This window comes from Lutra lutra, chromosome 10 (genome assembly GCF_902655055.1).
Source record: "Lutra lutra chromosome 10, mLutLut1.2, whole genome shotgun sequence".
Lineage (NCBI taxonomy): Eukaryota > Metazoa > Chordata > Mammalia > Carnivora > Mustelidae > Lutra > Lutra lutra.
In genome coordinates this window covers 89,026,198-89,032,057 of record NC_062287.1, presented here as the reverse complement: position 1 = coordinate 89,032,057, position 5,860 = coordinate 89,026,198, and positions in this window count along the sequence as shown.

The following is a 5,860-nucleotide window of genomic DNA, read 5'->3' as shown; positions in this document are numbered from 1 at the left end:
AGAAAGGCCTTTAGTCACATCTTATTAATTTACTGTTGAAAAGAATGTCACATTGACATTTCAAATTGTCCTGTTGCTTTGTTCACAGGATTATTTTGAGCTTAAACGCACTGAATTTCTGGCTCAGCTATTTATATGAACTAATGCTTCTAATCTCCTATCTTGACCAATAGGCAAGACTAGATTTTACTATTTATAAAAAAAAAAAATGATGAACGGCCCAATCTTTGGGATAAAACAGACCTGTTTTATAAATCAAGTGATTTATCCTCTGTGTACTTTGGCTTCCTCATTTCTGTTAAGGAAAATAATAATATCTACCTTATATATTTTTATGATAAACAAGTGAAATAATATAGGAAAGGCATCAACAACTATACCAACAAAAGGCAACTTACAATAAAACAGGAATAACAATAACAACATTTTTGTACTCCCTAGAACCTGGACTTTATCTATGTAACTTAAATATATTCACTAACTTCTCACAGCAAGTTCCTAGACACTATAATTAACCATCCCATTTTACAGATGAGGAAACTGAGTACCTGAAGGTTCAACTATTTGCCAAGAATCTGGCCCAAGCAGAGTGGCTTTAGAGCCTATGCTCATGTACTCTGTGACTGGGCTTCTACCCAGATTTCCTGACATAGCTACCTATCTGAATTTATATCTCCAGCTCATACCTGACTCTGAAATCCAGGCTTACTTATCCAACAACCAACTGCTTCCTCATTATTTTCCCCCAAATGTCTAACAGACTCAGACTTAACAGGCTCAGACTCAACACAATGCTAAATGAGTTCCTCGTCCCCTCCCTAAAAACTGCACTAGCCCCTGTATAACCTGTATCAGTTTATGCCAGTTACATCTTTCCAGAAGCTACCAGTCACTCACCATGCCTCTCTTTCGATCAAACTACACATCTGTTCCATTAGAAAGTAATCACTGACTCTACCTTCAAAATGCAACCAGAATTCAACCATTTCTTACCACCTTCTCCATGTCACGTTGGCTTAAGCCACCTTCATCTCTTGCCAGGATCACTCCTATAACCTCCTGACAGGTCACTCCAATTCGGCCCTCATGCCCCTTTATTCACTACTCAACCCAGCAGCCATCATCTCAATACGTTTCAATGACTCTCCATCTCACCCAGGGTAAAGTCAACATTTGCACAAGGCCCTACATAATACGGTCCCTTCCATGATCTTTGACCTTGTCCTTTACTCCTTTACTTAGCTCTTACTCTATGTCAGACACATGGGTATCTGCTATTTTGAAAACACACCAAGAACATCCACCTCTGGGTCTTTGCACTAACTATTCCCTCTTCCTTGAATGCGATTCTACCTGGTATTGACATGGCATCCTCTTTTACTTCTTGCTCTCTACTTACTGAAGCCTTTACCTCTATCCTCCTCTGAGTCTACCCTCTTTCCCTGCTTTATTTTTCTCTGTTGTTTTTATCACCACCTAAATACTATGTATTTTGCTTATTTGTTTTGTTTATTATCTGTGATCCCCCCTAGAATGCAAGCTCTGTGGGGACAGGAATTTCTGTTTATTTTGCTCATTGCTGCATCCCCCCATGGCCAGACTACTGCATTGAGCACACAGATGGTGCTCAATATTTGATGAATAGATTATTGAATAAGTCCCCCCTCCCATTAGGAGACAGACATACAGCAACATGCCAAGTATAATACAATGAACTCCATAACGGCATCCCTGTGCAAAGTATCCCCTCTTGCCAAGAGTCCAGGCCAGGCAGACTGGCTTCAGTGCCTATTATCTGCTGTATTTAGGAAGGATTTACAAGAAAAAGATGAGCTCAAGAAAGAACCGGTTGATTGGCAAGCAGAAATCAAAGAGAATGAAGAAAATCTAGAAAATCAGACTTTGCAAAACTGCTTCCAAACCAAAAACAATAGAAAATAAGACTAAAAACAGGCCTTGAAGGGCCCATATTAGTCAAAAAGAGGTATTTAACACTGTGGAAAATCACATTACATATGTGTCCTTTCCACCTAAGCTAGTTCCAAGTAGCTGCCAGAAAGCCGCCATTAAGCTGAGGGAGAGAAGTGCTGGGTTAGGGAAGTGAGGAAACAGGTAAGGCTTGTGTATTTGGGCTCAGGAAAGAATTCTGGGGAGGACATCCTCTCCTATGGGGATGACTAAAAGCAAACAGATCAGAAGCTTGATAACTATTTGAGGAAATGATGGCACCAAAGAAACCTATGCCTAAAGGACAACAACAAAAGCCTCTGACTATTCAAGCCTTAATAAAAGAACATTCACACCCCCATGTTAGCAGAGGCAGAGAGAAAGCTGAGAATGCTGTGCGGCCCCTGAGGAAGGTGTGTCCTTTGTGCTCACTTCACAAATGGCCCTGGAGGATAATGAACAAGATGCACTGGGCGCAGGGGGTTGAGGTCAATCAGTAGACAAGGGAGTTCCTCCAAGATGGCAGAATCAGGACTTATTTAAGGAACGTCCACTGCTGCCAGGAATGGAGCCTTCACAGTGGCTACGCCACAGAGTTTCACTGTTGCCTTGAGCCAGTGACTGCTCTCTGACTCCCATTCTTCCCCCTCCTGAATGGGAGTCATTACTGTAGCTATCCGGTCCCAGCCCCATTATTGTAGTGTGTGTGTGTGTGTGTGTGTGTGTGTCTGTGTGTCTGTGTGTGTGTACGTGTACACACACTACTAAAAGGAAGAGAAGAGGCCTCATCTTCCTAACACACAAGGAACCATATCTGAATAGGAACCAGGTGCATCACCCTGGGACACTGACTGGCCTTTGAATCTTACACAGCATTTAGATGAAACTCAGAACCATCTCCCTTAAGGAAGAGCGTAAGTGTGTTCTCTATGCAAACAGAAGGGAGAACCTGGATTATGTGGTGATCAGAGAACCTGATTATGGCAAGAACTTTAAACTGTTCACCAAAATCTTTGTTCTCCTCTTCCTCCCGGGAACACAGATTCTCTTTCCCAGACTTCTTCCAATTACACATGGTCATATGACTGAGTTCTAGCAAATTCTGAGCAAAAGCGCCACGTCCGGGCTTAGCTCATCAAACATACATACCACACCACCATACCTCCAGTGAAAAATTTTCTATATTTCACTTCTGCCATTCAGCTGTCAGTGCTCAGAGGATTGGATATAGTATAAGAGCCAGGAAACCCTGTAAGCTTCATGTTAAATAGACACCTGAATGACTGTGAAGTAGAGCTCCTTCCTGTCCTTCCCAGTGTCTAAGAGCTGCCATAGATTGGTTACACAAAGGAAAACCAAACTTCTATGTTCTTTGAGCCACCAGCTCCATTCAGCCTATTTGCTTGACTACTCTAATTCAAAAGCGTATAAATTATGAAAATGAAAGCCCATCTATTCTACTTAACCACAGCTCTTGGGTGATCTACTGTTAACACCTTTGTGTAATTTTTCTCTGATTATATGTATACCTGCATACATTATAAATATTGATGTGTATATGCATGCATTATATTATAAAAATGAAATCAAACTATACTGAGTTGCTTTTAAAGAGCCTGAGTATCAATTTTAGTAGGACATACACTAATGTGGCTAGATAGCACTCTGTGCTTTGAATAAAATAATAATTACCCATGTTTGACTACCAAAAGTTATGAGATAAAACTATAAAAATATTTATTCTTTTCAAAAATATCACTTTGTTTGATAGCTGGCAAATGAGATATCCAGAAATGTGAGTATTCTGCCCAGAAATATGTAGAAATAACAATTTCTGTCCCTGTGCCTAAAAGTAAAATCAACAGCAAAACTCCACATATGATTATAGAAAATAGAATTCCCTCCATCTGGTCCTCTAACATTTGACTGCTGAGGGTATTTTTTCCCCAATAAACTAAGGAGATCAGTATAGATAAAGCCAAACAGACTTTGCATTTAATACCATGTTAGAAGTACAGGTGCTTATAAAAAATTAATACATTGCTCAGTGGTTTTTTTCAGTTGTTCATCCTTCTTACTTATAGATATTTTCAGACATACCTTACAAAAACTCTGAGCCCAGAGCTAGCACATGGTAAAATATTTCAATCAATTATTGTCACAGAAAGTAATACTTGCCCTGAAATTCTCAGAATAATGTCACATTACCAATGACCTCTCTAACTGAGCTTAAGAACACTTGTACCATCTTCCAGTTTTTAAAGGTCAAATCTGTTTTTGTTCCAACGCTATTACACATTTTCCTTTGAGTTTAGCATAGCTCATGCTTCCCAGAGGACTGCCCTTCACACACCCTTCACTGGCCAGACCCTCCCACCCTCCCATGACCTGGTCCGAGTAGAAGGACCCTCTTCTGTGTTCCCATAGCATTCTGCACATGCCTTCACCCAATAAATCACTATCATCTATTTATGGAGAGCCTACGTACCAGACAAGGGATTAAGCACTTTCTATATACTATCTCATTCAAATCTAAGATTCCATTTTATAATGAGAAAACTAAGATAAAGTTTAGAAAACAGCTAGTGTCAGAGCCAGATTCAAAGCCAGTCAGTCTAATCCAAGAGACCGTATTCTAAAGTCAGTGATAATAGATGGTTTTCTTGTCTCTTTTTCTTCTCTTCTTCAACAAGCATTTATTGATCACCTGTTACAGACTAGGCTCACTTTCAGAGTACACTACGAGTACTTGAAATAAGGGACTGTGTTTTTTCATCTTAAAATTTCTACTGCTTAGTACTATGCCTGGAAGCCAGTTGCTGCTCAATACATTTGTGATGCATCACACAATACAAAGCCATTTAAGAATGTTCTCTGCATATAGAATCATGAAATCACTCTGTTATATGTCTGAAACTAATGTAACATTGTGTATCAACTCTACTTCAATTTAAAAAATAAAAATAATTTTTAAAATGAAAGAAAGAAAATTTCTCTGCACTGCCTCTATCATATAAAAGAAAGACAATAGACCAAAGAAGCCCCTCTGAAACAAGGGAATGGGCTGAGTCCGAAAAAGATGGCAAAGTACTAGGATCCGAAGCTCACCCTGTCCCATGGACACACCAAGATAACAGACACATCAGTATAACTAATTCAGGAAATGACCTGAAGACTGGCAGAACAGACTCCACAGTTATTCACAGAGAAGGACACATGGGAAAGGGTAGGAGGGGTGGGGACATGGTCAGAAACCAAACTTCTGGCGAGTCCAACCACAAATGGGAGGGATACTGCGAGCATGCAGAAGGGAGAGGATAAGACCCCACAGCAAGTACCCCAGGCATAGGGGACCCACACTAGGAAGGTAAGTCCCCATAACATTTGGCTTTGAAAACCAACGGGGTTTAACTTTGCCAGTTTTTACAATCTGTGGGGCATCTCCGGATACTCTAAAAATCAGCAGGCTTATTCTACGAGACCCAGAGGGCAAGAGGAAACTAAGATTCCACCCTTGAAGAGCCAGCATAACCAATAACCCTGCCAAGATACAAGCAGCAATGTGAAAACCATATATACCTGGGTATATGTGAAGCTCATGTTATTTGCTAATCTTAGTCTGTTAGAGGGATAGGGACCTTTAGGAACATTTTCCAAGGACAAAAGAGCTGGTGGGTACCATTTTGTACCCCCACCAACTCTGCCAACCCACAATTCGGACAGAAGTACACTCTCCACCTATCTTGCCAGCACCATGACATCCCACTGTAACATTCTCTGTAGATATAACCTGCCCAACTCTGCAGGTCATCTCCAAGGTGACTCCTACCTGCCCCCCACACAAACACACAACATACTCTGCAGCAGCCCTGGCAGGGATCACTGCCACTCCAAAGTAACTCCTACCCTGGAG